The sequence below is a fragment of the Zea mays genome, chromosome 3, assembly GCF_902167145.1.
Source record: "Zea mays cultivar B73 chromosome 3, Zm-B73-REFERENCE-NAM-5.0, whole genome shotgun sequence".
Taxonomy (NCBI): Eukaryota; Viridiplantae; Streptophyta; class Magnoliopsida; order Poales; family Poaceae; genus Zea; species Zea mays.
In genome coordinates this window covers 102647891-102663882 of record NC_050098.1, presented here as the reverse complement: position 1 = coordinate 102663882, position 15992 = coordinate 102647891, and the positions used below count along the sequence as shown (strand labels likewise).

The 15992-nt window shown below is 43.1% G+C and overlaps 1 long non-coding RNA gene across 1 annotated transcript; it reads right to left on the bottom strand.

The window, feature by feature from the left end:
- Positions 1 to 6473: 6473 nt before the first annotated feature.
- LOC109945259 (uncharacterized) lies at positions 6474 to 9243 on the bottom strand. The gene is made up of 2 exons (XR_002268389.3): positions 8694 to 9243; positions 6474 to 7709 (listed from the first exon to the last, which is right to left on the bottom strand). It is a non-coding gene; the product is annotated as an uncharacterized lncRNA (long non-coding RNA).
- Between the last annotated feature and the right edge of the window lie 6749 nt (positions 9244 to 15992).

Here is a 15992-nt window from a genome sequence, read left to right as displayed (position 1 = left end):
TCTGCGGTCGCAATTGTCTCCTCTGCGACCATTTCTGATATGAGCTTGTCAATTCCTGGCATTGTGCTCACAAGATTAGGAGTTTCGGCAGCGGCTTCAGCTTCAGCACTTGCAGCAGGCACCATTCTGGACGTCGAGGATAGAGGCGATGTTCGCTCAATACCTTGCATGATGTTGACAATTCTTCGTTTCTTTTGACCTTCAGCCTTCTCCTTTGCGGTCGAAGGTTAATCCTTCTTCTGTAAAAATTTCGTCAGTTCCGGTCCCAGAGGACTTAGCAGCTTGATGGGCAAGGAATCAGTCATTACCTTTAAAATTTCTGCTACTTTGGTAGCAGAGGGCATTGAAGGAGCTTCTTCTCTTGCCTCAGCTACCTTCGGCTCAACAGAGGGAGTCATGTCAAGCTTCCGCTTTTTGGAGATTGCCGCTTTCAGCTCAAGAGCTGATTTTGCCTTCTTCGAAATATTCTCATCCTCCTTTACTAGCCTGACAGCTTGCCTATTTAGGATGCTGACGACCCTTTTCCTTTTTAACCCTTCAGCACCTTTGTCAAATCTTTCATAGTCTGGGTATTCAAAATTTAACACGTCCATCACGCGATTCAGCCTTCGTTTTGGCTGGGTGCCGAAGGCAGCGGTCATTAATTGGTCCTCCTTCCTGGTGTAGTTGCCAAGGATTTCGTTGCACATTGTTTCAATCATTTCTAACCACTCTTGGCATGGTTTCTTGAATTCTTTCTCAAATTTAAAACGGTAAGGGAGCCGAACAAGTTCGTGTTTTTTGCCCCCATCTTTCTTCTTGGGCATTCCCCAGCCACTAGAGGTCAGAAATACCCTATTTGCCAAGTATTCTTGCACTAGATCTCTAGTGCTGACTTCAGCCGCTACCACTCTGAATTCCACTTCGGCTACTTGGCATGGGGAGCCAAGCTGCATATGGCACAAGGGCCTTGTCATCCCGAAGCTCAATTTCAGTGGACTCATGACCATAGTCATAAGCTTCTCCCTCCTTTTCTCGTCTACCTTCATATAAAACCATTCACATATCCAACCAGTCGGCCACTTAGTACGGTAGCTAAGAACCGAAGCCTTCGTATCCTTTCGATATGCAAAATTGTAGCAACCAAAATTCTCATGAAGGCCATCTGCTCTGGCCTTCGTTTGGTAATGAAGCTCGTGCACCCGACAGAAAGCTTCGGCATTAGGACTCATACCCTGGCTTTGGAGGGCCCAAATATAGACACTAAGTCTAACAATTGCATTAGGTGTTAGTTGATGAAGGTATATTTCAAAGTTCTTCAAAACCTTTCCTATTATATCATATAGAGGAAACCGAAGCCCTGCTCTGAAGAAGCTTTTAAAGACAACAACTTCATCATCCTTCGGCTCCGGAATCACCTCCTTGCCAGCAAAACGAACAAGTTTACTCTCAACCTCCCCAAAGTAGCCCAATTTCTTCATTATAACCATATCATCTGCCGTCAAAGCAGATTTGCCAAATTCAAGATGACTAGGTTTCGCTGGGCTCAGAATAGTGTAATCATCTTCATCTTCATTATCACTCCCTCCAACTGCGATCTGTTCAGATTCAGCAACCGAGGTACCTTCGACAACAACCTCTTCTGGCACAACAAGACCTAATTGCTTCATCACTTCGAAGATAGGCGTAGTTTTGACAGTTTCGGCCTTGTCTCCCTCACGAGACACTCTAGCAATGGATCGTACTCTGGCCATTTCAATGTTTTCGCTTTTTTTAGACAAAGCTGATCTCAAGTGCCGAAGCGTTCGCTCAAAAATGCAATGCAGAAAGCTTCGGCTATGGTTAAATTTTTAACACCACAACAGTGCAATGGCAATGAATGATGTGGTAACTCCTCACCAACCCGTCTGTTTATATAGTGCTGCAGGAGGGAAGGCGAACCGTCATGCCGCTCGCACTGGCTGAGCGGAGGACCGTCCGACGTCTGGAATAATATAATCGTTTCTCGACAACAAGATTATGGAAGGTGTTTTTTAGACCTTCGGCATTCTGAAGCCTTTGTGTTTTTCGCGGATCGAGCTCGTTACGAAAAACGATCTGGCACCACGAAGGGGCTACTATTGGGGGTCTTCTTCTCCGCCAAAGGTCCTCTAGGAAAAAACACCTTCGGCAAGACAGTACAAAGGCAGGTGTGACATGAAGATATAAGCCAAAGATGATGCAGACAAAGCCGAAGCTATGATTGAAAGAGCTTCGGCTTGGTGTCAAGATAAAGACGAAGGACGATACCGACTTAAAGAGGAAAAGACTGTATAGTCCTTAATAGTCTGTATTATGATCATAATTAGTTATCAGGGACATGGATGTAATTTCGTCCGGGCTGCGTCTTGTGCCTATAAATAGATGAACAGTATCCCTGTACTGTTCACGCTGCATTGTAATCGATCCCGCGTCTCTCACATTTCACCTTCTATCGAGCCGAAAGTATCAATGAAATGCAAATATTATAAGCATTTATTCATGTTTAGGAAATGAAATGAGAATGTAAATAATCTATTTCGATATTGCCATCATTTACATTCTTATGTGTTGTATGTTTCTTCACTTATATTCATTTACCGAGATGATGAAGGTATGCTCTTCATGACCTTCGTCCGAAGATCATTATATCTGAAGGGAGATAATGTCTCAAAGGATGATGGTCCTTATCCATTAACAATTGTGTTGCTTTGTTCTTGGTGTATAGCATTCGAGAACAAGGACCAACAATGTTGGTCTATGGACATGGATCTGGGGTGGATGCCTTGTCCATGAGATGGGAATAGAATTAAGGATTAATATGTGGCTACCCGAGTCAAGCATTTGAACATACTAAACACATGTCAGGAAATATGGTAACTGATAAGCCTAGTACCTGATTGAACCTAACCGCAGACTTTCTCCCTCATTGGACCTGAGACGGTGTCTCCCATGGTAGCTATAGTGGGTACAAGTGCAGTCATTGCACGACGACAGTCGGGGTGAGTGGAGCATTGTATGCCAAGGCCGTGAGCCCTAGTCTGTTTGCGGGGAATCGATGGGGACGGTTGACGTGTGTGGGGACGGAGTGCCCCTATATATCATGTGTTTAGGTTTACCTTGCAAGGTTAAAACTCGATTCTAATCGTCTACTTCTCGTAGCTAATGAGACTACTTGACCTATTGTACTGCATCGAGTAAGAAGTGAAATGAGGTTTCTTATGATAAAGTGTTGTTTGCATTAATTGCTTGCTACCATGTATGCTTAGAAGGAAGCAAACCTAGTTAAAGGATACTATAGAACTGGAATAATCTAAAATTGATTTAGAACTCAGCTAGTGCTTTTGGCAAACCAAACCCCTCTGCCAAACAGCTTCATGGTCTAGAGGGAGAGGAGTAGACTCCTCACACCGGGTAAGTCTAGCTGAGTATTAGTATACTCAGCCTTGCTTGTGGCTCAATCCTTTTCGGTACTTCCTTGGAAGATATGGTTGCTTGACTAACTTGGCCAACCACCCTGCCACCGGGTTGGATGGGATCATGAGGAGTGATTGGCCAGGCTTCACCAAACTCCCCTTTGTTTATCGTTAGTTATTTTTCTGTTGCAATGAGAAACTATGGTTACTACTTTTCAAACTCCAGTAATGTAATCACTAGCGCTACTTCCTTAATTTATGGTATTACAATTTTATTGTATTTCTCTATGTCTCACCTTCATGTGAGCAAGTGGTACTCGATCCTTGGTAAGTGGCTTTGTCAGACTAGATCCGAGGGATTGACAGTTTATTCCGATTTAAGTGTGTTGTTGCCTCTAAGGCGGGACTTGAGCACTTAAGTTGGAATAATCTGGACGGTTCCGCCACATCTTGTATCAAAGTGATTACCACTTTAGAGGAGTCGATAAGTCATGATTCTAGTTTTTCTAAAAGTAAAACTTGCTTAGCAACTATGTTGGATAGATCATCAGGACGATAAGGATAGACCTAGGACGTGAAGCCTAAGGAATAGATGGGTAGCTAGGTGGCTATAAAAGTAATCCAATTAGGTTGTTACTATCATAGGTGGGATGCCCTAGAAGCACTCCAATGCTTGATGAGAGGACATCTGTACGAGCATGCATGCATATTTAATCATGACTATAAAAATTCAAAAGTAAATTAGTAAAGAGGAAGACTACATTACCCTTTGGCACCTTAAGAATAAGGAATTGCTAACAGAAAAGTAAGCTAAGTTAACACAAGGCACCCCATGCAAGTATTTCCTTATACACCTTAGCACATTTTTCTCTTCTAAGTATTACCCGCACTCACACTCACCCTTCCTACACAGATGGCTTCACCTACCCCTGTTGATGGTGGAGACACCTGCTTCAACTTTGACTACCTTTCTCGAGAGGGTTTTCCCTCTATTCTATGGGAGGTGTTAAGCGCAGCTAGGTATCCCGCACCGCCTCTGTACACGGTGCAGCTGTATGAGGAGCAATGGGTGCCATGCTGCAGGGTCTGGTTAACTTTGGAGCACCACCCTCTGCAGCCAGGATGGCGTTCGATAGACTCCAAGACCGTCGGATTCAAGGCAGATGACACCACTGAGGTTGCAGCATTGAAGGCTCTGACGACATTCTGAAGATACTGCCCTCTGGAGATGATGATGCACCCGCTCGGACTCTTTCCCGTTGAGAAGAAGGATGATCTGATGTGGTGCGACCAAGTACGCCACACCAAGGATGTGTGGGCCAATGCATCCCAACCAGGTTGGGAGGATTACTGTCCAGTGCATGCGCGTTGTTGGGGGCCTTCCTCTTCCAAAGGTCCTCAAAAATATGACTAACCATTTGGTTTTAGCATAATATTGATTATTACAGGGAGCTTCATTTCATGATGGAAGTTTTCTCCTCTGTCGAAGGTCTTCAAGACGAAGGTATAGCCCGAGAATGACAACAATGAACGCCGAAGTTATGGTCAAAGAGTAATAACTTTGGTTTAAAGTGGTGACGAAGATCAAGCATAATGTTGAGTCGGAGAGGAAAAGACTAGCAAATCCTCAGTGATTAGGCTACGATTATGAACAAGTATTAAGGTCATAAATGTATTTTTACCCGGGCTGCGTCTCGTGCCTATAAATAGGTGAACAGTACCACCGTACTATTCACGCTGGATTGTAATCGCTCTCGCGTCAACACCTTCGAGCAAGCCGAAGGTATCAATGTAACATGAATTTTATTCATATGTTTATCATGAAATAAATATATGGATGAATGGTATATATATTATCTCTATGAACTCTCATTCTGGCTAATGATGAAAATATATCATTCATAACCTTCGTCTGAAGATCATTATATCCGAAGGGAGATAATGCTTTGAAGGACAAAGGTCTCTAATGTTTAACAATTGTGTTGCCTTGTTCTTGATTCACAACATTTGAGAACAAGTGAACAACAAGTGTGGTGTATCGCCTGCAGGCCCTACAAAGCAATGCAATGACACAATTGATTGGGATAGCTCAGACTGACAAGACAACCCTCGACGACATGGAGGTCTTCATAGTTGATTTATCCTCTGAGTTGGTGGAGAAGGATCTCCAAATTGAGCAAATGGGTAACCACACCCACGAGCTGGAGCGGCAAGTGGAGATTAAGGACAATACCATAGAGATCCTAGAGAATCAACTCCATGACTTGTAGGTGGAGCTAGATGAGGCCAATGCTCATTTGGAAATGCACAACGAGGAGATGCATCAAGAGATGGAGGCAGACCAGGATAGCGAGGAGGAGGACCCCGAGGAGATTGAGCTAGCTTCTAGCCTGGACACTGCTCACTCTGAAGGACCCCCTTCACCTGAGGCTAGTGTTGCCTCTGCTACTCAGGGTTAGATGGGTTAGGTAGAAACATGTCAGGAAGATGTACTCTGCATAGCTTAGCCTTTGGCACCACATGATGTACTAGACTAGAAAATCGAGTCTCCTGATATGATGTAACCCGGAAAAATCATTATGCTTAATGAAAAGATGGATGTTAAGTATCAAATTAGTTCATGATTACCTAGTGCAGTATTAAGTCTCGAGCTCAAAATGAAAAATTCATATTTCCATTTACCTTACCCTGATTAAGTCACTCTAAAATCATGGATTTTAAGTATAACAACGGGAAAATTTCCTATTTGACAGATGGAGCAAGAGCACGCCGCGAGCAAAGTTCCCCCGCCACCACCGCAGGCTCCTACGATGCAGGAGCTAATGGCTCAGCAAAATGAAATTATGCGACAGTTGGTACAATGCCAGCACCAATCTCATGATCATGGTGGAGGGCAATAGCAAAGTCTGCATGCACCTACCAAGAGTTCCTTAGCACCCAACCGTCATTGTTTACTGTCACACCCGATTTTAGGGGCAATACCGAATGTGTAGCATATGTGTTCTATGATCCATTTTCCACATATATGTTGACGTCACAAGTGTAATATATCAAAGACAATGCAATAAAGGTTTAAAAGAGAGTATAATAACTTTATTACATCATCCAGACATAAGAGTCTTAAATATTATAATCATCAAAGTACAACAGAAATATCATAGGCATCTCCCACAGAAGATGACCGGAGCGTCGCTAGACTAAGTACTCGTTAACATCTTTGTCAAAGTCTTCCTCATCAGCTTCTGATAAAAAATTTAGCAAGGGGTGAGCTCACTTACGGTGGGGGCTCAACAAATGGGAGGACTTATGCAAGGTTAACAAGGTAGGTTATGGTTAGGAGGTAAGCATTTTAGTTGGTCAATATTTTATTAACAACACTTAACTTACTAATTGTAAATGTATCCCAAAACCCAATTAAATCATGAGCATAATGATTATATCTCAAAAACACTTATGTGAAACCACTTAAGCAAACCATTTTAAATCACGATTTATTCTCCATCTTTAAGTTCACTTATCATGTGAGGGTCCATGCTACTCTTAACCGTGAACATGGCTAACATATCAGTTTTATATTCTGCAGATGTGGTACAACTTTACCCACAAGTCGTGTATCCCCTCTATACTGGGTTGTACGGACTCTTAAACACTACAAAGGTGAAATGCTAGGGATCCACTATGAGGCTCTTTCACAAAATATCCTTAGTACAAAGTCACGAGCTAAGGTTTCCACGTCAATGTTAGTGACCCTCTGGATGAGGCGCCATAGCCAAGACTACCACCCCATGTTAACATGAGCTGCCACCAAACCACGGTTGCCCCCTCTTGTCCATCTTTCAGGTAGGGTTGCTAAACACTAAATCTATAAAGCTATTTACTAAGCCAGATCCATGATAGCACTCGTGGTTGCACTTTTTTTCCTGGGTCGTCACTCCATGTTCCATTTAATACAAAATGTTCATGTTTAATCATCATATTAACATTCATAGTATAAATTTTATCTCTAGAAAAATAACATCTTAAAGAAAGTGACATCATAATGACAAAGTTAAGCAATAGCGCAACTACTAAGCATAGTATTAATCCCAAGTTAATCAAGGAATAAGGTTGGTATTAATAGGTTATTCTATTTTACGCAAAACCCATCAAATTATGCACGTATCCAGAAGTAAATCTTGTTGAATTTATTATTTGGGTACAATAAGAAATGCAGAGGGAGAATCCATTTTCTTTGTTCAGAAGTGTCTTGAGTGTCGTCCTCAAACGTATTTGGGTCCTCCACCACAAAATCAGCTTCTAATATAGATTCACACATCGTACATACAAAAGAAAAACATACACCAATAAACAAACAAACATCATTCCACAAATAAAACATACATCATACAAATCATGCTTATAGAATGAAAACATCCAAACATTAAATTTCATTCGTAACTATAATATAAACAAAAATACACCGGTAATCACTCTATTTGCTTATGACATGAAATACTATTTATTTTACTTCACTATTTCTATTGAAAAGACCATATGGCAAATTAACAAGGGGAACACATAGTATATAAATTCATTTATATTAGTATAGATGTAGCGTTAAACAAACTCTATGGGGTAGATTTATTATCTCTACTAGAAAACACGCGGGTTATGAATCCTTTTAACCTTTTCATCTAAAACACTTTATGAAGACAATATAACGCTGTTTATAAGTCACATAATTTATAGTTTATTATGGGCACTAAGTTAAACTATTATTTAGGTTAGAGTATACATGATCACTAATTATGTTATTTCAACATATTTAGAAAAGCCTCCCATGATCACTAATTATGTTATTTCAACACTAAATTATATTTCATAAGTAAAATGTCTAGTTTATATTTTCTGCTAAATTTTAATTAAGAAAAGTGTAGTCTACTTTTCTTCTAAATACTTGTTTAGAACATCTATAAACAATTTATGAGAACATGAGCTCCAAATAAACATTCTATCATGATCAGCGCATCATTATAAGGCTACTAAAACATCAATCCTTTTATTCGTATTCTAAACAACTAACTCCAAAATAATTTTAATGGTCATAAACAAATTAACATGCATATGCGATAAATAATAGAAACAGTAGTTCATCACATACACTCGATATTAAGCATTCAATATTCTCATGATTTCAATTTCAAGATATATATACAAATTTAAACAACAAATCGCTGCAGGAGATCTAAACTAAATTAAACATAGTTTATAAAATAGAACAAAAATTGTGTCATCTTCAACCTTGTTCCACTAGTCCTTGCAGAGGGACGAAATCGAAGAGCAGGGGGCCAGCCAGGGAGCAGGGGCACGGCTAGAAGAAAGGGAGGCAGTTGGCGTGCTCCGGGCGGTCCTCGACGGCGGCGCTTTAGTGGTCCTCGATGGCGATGGCGCTCCAGCGGCTCCGGTCGTTGGTGAGCAGGGCGTCGGCGAGAGCGGCGAGAGAGGAGATGGCGTGGGGCGAGCTTGGGTGGCCGGGGAACGGATCCATGGGGGCTCGGCGTCGATATTTATAGAGAGAAAGGAGAGGGAGAGAGAAATCCGGGAAGGGAGAGGTCGGCGGCTGCCATTAGTGGCGCCGGCCGTTTCCCTCGGAGTGAATGGGGAGAGGAAGTGGGGAAGAGGAAGGGAGAGAGAACGATGCTAGTGCTCCACTTCCGAGGGAAGGGGAAAGGACGAGGAGGTGAGAGGCGCGGCCGGTTCGGCTGCCTGTGGCGGCGGCGCGCTGGGCGCGTGCCCGTGCGGCTGGAGGAAAGGGAAGGCCGGGGTGGGGCCCGCCCGTCATAGAGAGGAAGGGGAGGGGGAAATGAGGGGAGCCTGGGATCGGCCTTGGTGGGCGAATTCGGGCATGCCGCTAGGGTTTTGAATTTTGATTTTCTTTCTTTTTATAGGTTAACCATAAAAATATAAATAAATATTTTTTTAATAGATTTAAAAAATCATAACAAATATACCAATAATGTTTATAATTAAAATATTTTATTTTTAGACCAAAGTCCGTATTTTAATAAATTGGGTTTCAAATAAAGGGATTTAAACAATCTTCAATCAATCATTAACAAACAAAAAATATTCTCCCAAAAATAAAATTAAATCAAGCATTTGATTCAAAATTTAATTTACTCTCTACTAAGTTAGCTTAGTGACTTATAGTGTATTATTTTAATTGATAGATTTGAGGTGTTACATTTACCAAGGCTGAGGATCTTTTCGATGCTCATATGTGGCTCAGGGTTGTGGAGTCCAAGTTTCCCCTTCTCACGAGAGCTTGCCCTGACGCTGCCAAGACTCGTTTCACCGCCCAACAGCTCCATGGACCCGCAAGGGCATGGTGGGACCACTTTCTCGCTATGCTCCTAGCAGACCATGTAGTGACATGGGATGAGTTCAAGGCAGCCTTCAGGGGACATCATATTTCGGCTAGCATTATGGACCGCAAGCTGAATGAGTTCCTGGCATTGACCCAAGCGACCCGCACGGTGCTACAGTATGCACAAGCTTTCACTGACCTATGCCAGTACGCCGGATACCACGCCGACTCAGATGAAAAGAAAAAGGGATAGATTTTAGAGAGGGCTCAACACAAAGCTCTAGGAGCGTCTCAACACTGTTCGGGCAAACAACTATAATGACTTGGTCAACCTGGCCATCTCTCAATAGGATTGTATTCTGGCTCACTGGGCAAAAAAGAAAAGAAAAGCACCAATGCCTAGATCTTTGTCGCAGCCCCACTGTTCCGAATTGTTTGAAGCAATCAGAGCAGAGGTTATCAACAGCAGTCGGGAAGATGGGTGATCAGGCCACCCCAACAGCAACAAGTACCCAACTGCTTTGTAGCACCGGCTCCGAGAAACAATCAACCTCAGCAGCCGCCACAGCAGTTCCGGCAGTGGACTGTGAAAGGGAATTAGGCTTACACCTTTTTCCTAATTATTTTTGGTGGTTGAATTGCCCTACACAAATAATTGGACTAACTAGTTTGCTCTAGTCTATAAGTTTTACAGGTGCCAAAGGTTCAAAATAAGCCAATAAAAGGACCAAGAAAGGGTTCAAACAAAGAGAGCAAAAGACAACCCAAAGGCACCCTGGTCTGGCGCACCGGACTGTCCGGTGCACTAGGGCACTCGACGCTGAACACGCTACCTTAGGGAAAATGGGAGGCCGCTCCGCTATAATTCACCGGACAGTGTCCGGTGAAGCACCGGACTGTCCAATGTGCCAGCGCAGCAACGGCTACTTCGCGCGCAACGGTCGACTGCAACGCATTTAATGCGCACCTGCGCGCGCAGAGGACAGAGGACGCGCAGTTGGCGCACCGGACAGTCTACAGGACCTGTCCGGTGCACCACCGGACAGCCAGAGGCCCCACCTGTCAGAGCTCCAACGATCGAACCCCAACGGTCTGCTGACGTGGATGGCGCACCGGACAGTGTCCGGTGCGCCATGCGACAGCAGCCTTCCAACAGCCATTTTTGGTGGTTGGGGCTATAAATACCCCAACCACCCCACATTCAATGGCGTCCAAGTTTTCCACCTTCAACACATTACAAGAGCTATAGCATTCAATTCTAGACACTCCAAAGAGATCAAATCCTCTCCCAAGTCCGGAATCACTCCAAACCAAATAGTGACTAGAGAGAGCGACATTTATGTTCATTTGAGCTCTTGCGCTTGGATCGCTTCTTTTCTTTATCATTCTTCTTGTGATTCACTCAATTGTAACCAAGGCAAGAGACACCAATTGTGTGGTGGTCCTTGCGGGAACTTCGTGTTCCATTTGATTGAGAAGAGAAGCTCACTCGGTCTAAGTGACCGTTTGAGAGAGGGAAAGGGTTGAAAGAGACCCGGTCTTTGTGACCACCTCAACGGGGAGTAGGTTTGCAAGAACCTAACCTCGGTAAAACAAATCATCGTGTCTCGTTCTTTATTCGCTCATGATTTGTTTTGCGCCCTCTCTCTCGGACTCGTTTATATTTCTAACGCTAACCCAACTTATAGTTGTGCTTAAGTTTATAAATTTCAGATTCGCCCTATTCACCCCTCGAAGGCGACTTTCAATTGGTATCAGAGCCCGATGCTTCATTAGAGCCTAACCGCTCGAAGTGATGTCAGGAGCATCCGCCAAGAGGGAGTTCGGGACCGGCGAGAAGCCCGCCACAAGCCATGGGAAGGCTCCATCCAGGGAGTCCACCAACAAGGTGAAGGGATCCCCTTCACACAACAAGTCACGTCGGAGCGGTGATAAGAAGAAGAAGATGAGGAAGGTGGTCTACTACGAGACCGACTCTTCGTCGCCATCCACCTCTGGCTCCAACACGCCGTCCGTAACTTCTAAGCGCCATGAGCGCAAGAAGTTTAGTAAGATTCCCCTATGCTACCCTCGCATTTCTAAGCGTACTCCATTACTTTCTGTCCCATTAGGCAAACCACCTATGTTTGACGGTGAAGATTATAATATGTGGAGTGATAAAATGAGGCATCATCTAACCTCACTCCACACTAGCATTTGGGATGTTGTTGAAATTGGAGTGCAGGTACCATCACCGGGGGATGAAGACTATGATTCGGACGAGGTCGCCCAAATCTGGCACTTCAACTCTCAAGCCACCACTATACTTCTCGCCTCTCTAAGTCGAGAGGAGTATAACAAGGTGCAAGGATTAAAGAGCGCCAAGGAGATTTGGGACGTACTCAAGACCGCGCACGAAGGAGACGAGGTGACCAAAATCACCAAGCGGGAAACGATTGAGGGGGAGCTCGGTCGCTTACGGCTTCGCCAAGGGGAGGAACCACAAGACATGTACAACTGCTTGAAGACCTTGGTGAACCAAGTGCGCAACCTCGGGAGCACCAAATGGGATGACCATGAGATGGTCAAGGTTATTTTAAGATCCCTCGTTTTTCTTAATCCTACGCAAGTTAAATTAATTCGAGGAAATCCTAGATATACACTCATGACTCCCGAGGAAGTGATAGGAAATTTTGTGAGCTTTGAGTTGATGATCAAAGGCTCAAAGAAAATCATCGAGCTAGATGGCCCCTCCACGCCCGAAGCACAACCGGTTGCATTTAAGGCAACGGAGGAGAAAAAGGAGGAGTCTACATCAAGTAGACAACCCATCAACGCTTCTAAGCTCGACAACGAGGAGATGGCACTCATCATTAAGAGTTTCCGCCAAATCCTCAAGCAAAGGAGGGGGAAGGATTACAAGCCCTGCTCCAAGAAAGTATGCTACAAATGTGGTAAGCCCGGTCATTTTATTGCAAAATGTCCATTATCTAGTGACAGTGACAGGGGCAACGACAAGAAGGGCAAGAGGAGAGAAAAGAAGAGGTACCACAAGAAGAGGGGCGGCGATGCCATGTGTGTCGTGAATGGGACTCCGACGAGAGCTCCAGCGACTCCTCCTCCGACGAGGACGCCGCCAACATCGCCGTCACCAAGGGACTCCTCTTCCCCAACGTCGGTCACAAGTGCCTCATGGCAAAGGACGGCAAAAGGAAGAAGGTAAAATCAAGATCCTCCATTAAATATGCTTCCTCTAGTGATGAAGATAATTCTAGTGAAAATGAGGAGGATAACTTGCACACCCTTTTTGCCAACCTAAGCATGCAACAAAAAGAAAAATTAAATGAATTAATTAGTGCTATTCATGAGAAGGATGAACTCTTTGACACCCAAGAGGACTTCCTAATTAAGGAAAATAAGAAGCATGTTAAGGTTAAAAATGCCTACGCTCTAGAAGTAGAAAAATGTGAAAAACTATCTAGTGAGCTAAGCACTTGTCATGATGTTATTACCAACCTTAGAAATGAGAATGCTAATTTAATTGCTAAGGTTGATTCAAATGTTTGTGATGTTTCAATTCCCAACCTTAAAGATGATAATGTTAACTTGCTTGCTAAGATTGAAGAATTGAATGTCTCTCTTGCTAGCCTTAAGATTGAAAATGAAAAATTAATTGCTAAGGCTAAATAAATAGATGTTTGCAATGCTTCCATTTCCAATCTTAGAGATAACAATGATATTTTACGTGCTAAGATTGTTGAGCTTAATTCTTGCAAACCCTCTACATCTACCATTGAGCATGTCACTATTTGCACTAGATGTAGAGATATTAACGTTGATGCTATTCATGATCATATGGCTTTAATTAAACAACAAAATGATCATATAGCAAAATTAGATGCTAAAATTGCCGAGCATGACTTAGAATATAAAAAATTTAAATTTGCTAGAAGCATGCTCTATAGTGGGAGACGCCCTGGCATCAAGGATGGCATTGGCTTCCGAAAGAGTGACAATGTCAAACTTAATGCCCCTCCTAAAAGATTGCCTAACTTTGTAAAGGGCAAGGCTCCCATGCATCAGGATAACGAGGGTTACATTTTGTACCCTGTCGGTTATCCCGAGAGCAAAATTAGGAGAATTCATTCTAGGAAGTCTCACTCTAGCCCTAATCATGCTTTTATGTATAAGGGTGAGACATCTAGTTCTAGGCAATCAACCCGTGCAAAATTGCTTAAGAAGAAAACTCCAACTGCATCAAATGATCATAACATTTCATTTAAAACTTTTGATGCATCTTATGTTCTAACTAACAAATCCGGCAAGATAGTTGCCAAGTATGTTGGGGGCAAGCACAAGAGGTCCAAGACCTGTGTTTGGGTACCCAAAGTTCTTGTATCTAATGCCAAAGGACCCAAAACCGTTTGGGTACCTAAAATCAAGAACTAAACTTGTTTTGTAGGTTTATGCATCCGGGGGCTCAAGTTGGATCATCGATAGCGGGTGCACAAACCATATGACAGGGGAGAAGAAGATGTTCTCCTCCTATGAGAAAAACCAAGATCCCCAAAGAGCTATCACATTCAGGGATGGAAATCAAGGTTTGGTCAAAGGATTGGGTAAAATTGCTATATCACCCGACCATTCCATTTCAAATGTTTTTCTTGTAGATTCTTTAGATTACAACTTGCTTTCAGTTTCGCAATTATGTAAAATAGGTTACAACTGTCTTTTTACGGATACAGGTGTTACTGTCTTTAGAAGAAATGATGATTCAGTAGCATTTAAGGGAGTGTTAGAGGGTCAGCTATACTTAGTAGATTTTGATAGAGCTGAACTCGACACTTGCTTAATTGCTAAGACTAACATGGGCTGGCTCTGGCATCGCCGACTAGCACATGTTGGAATGAAGAATCTTCACAAGCTTCTAAAGGGAGAACACATTTTGGGACTAACAAATGTTCATTTTGAGAAAGACAGGATTTGTAGCGCATGTCAGGCAGGGAAGCAAGTTGGTGTTCATCATCCACACAAGAACATCATGACAGGCCACTCGAGCTCCTACACATGGATCTATTCGGCCTGATTGCTTACATAAGCATCGGCGGGAGTAAGTACTGTCTAGTTATTGTGGATGACTATTCTCGCTTCACTTGGGTGTTCTTTTTGCAGGAAAAATCTCATACCCAAGAGACCTTAAAGGGATTCTTGAGACGGGCTCAAAATGAGTTCGGCTTAAGGATCAAGAAGATTAGAAGCGACAACGGGACGGAGTTCAAGAACTCTCAAATTGAAGGCTTCCTTGAGGAGGAGGGCATCAAGCATGAGTTCTCTTCTCCCTACACGCCACAAAAAATGGTGTAGTGGAGAGGAAGAATCGAACTCTATTGGACATGGCAAGAACCATGCTTGATGAGTACAAGACTTCGGATCGGTTTTGGGCCGAGGCGGTCAACACCGCTTGCTACGCCATCAACCGGTTATATCTACACTAAATCCTCAAGAAGACATCATATGAACTCCTAACCGGTAAAAAGCCCAATGTTTCATATTTTAGAGTCTTTGGTAGCAAATGTTTCATTCTTGTTAAAAGAGGTAGAAAATCTAAATTTGCTCCTAAGGCTGTAGAAGGCTTTTTACTAGGATATGATTCAAACACAAGGGCATATAGAGTCTTTAACAAGTCCTCTGGACAAGTTGAAGTTTCTTGTGACATTGTGTTTGATGAGACTAACGGCTCTCAAGTAGAGCAAGTTGATCTTGATGAGATAGGTGATGAAGAGGCTCCATGCGTCGCTCTAAGGAACATGTCCATTGGGGATGTGTGTCCTAAGGAATCCGAAGAGCCACCAAATGCACAAGATCAACCATCTTCCTCAATACAAGCATCTCCACCAACTCAAGATGAGGATGAGGCTCAAGATAATGAAGGAGAAGATCAAGAAGTTGAGCCACCTCAAGAGGAGAGCAATGATCAAGGGGGAGATGCCCATGATCAAGATGAGGAAGATGAACAAGTTCCAAAGCCGCCACACCCAAGAGTCCACCAAGCAATCCAACAAGATCACCCCGTGAACACCATCCTCGGTGATATTCAAAAGGGGGTAACTACTCGATCTCGTGTTGCTCATTTTTGTGAACATTACTCTTTTGTTTCCTCTATTGAGCCACACAGGGTAGAGGAAGCACTACAAGATTCAGATTGGGTGGTGGCGATGCAAGAGGATCTCAACAACTTCACTAGGAACGAGGTA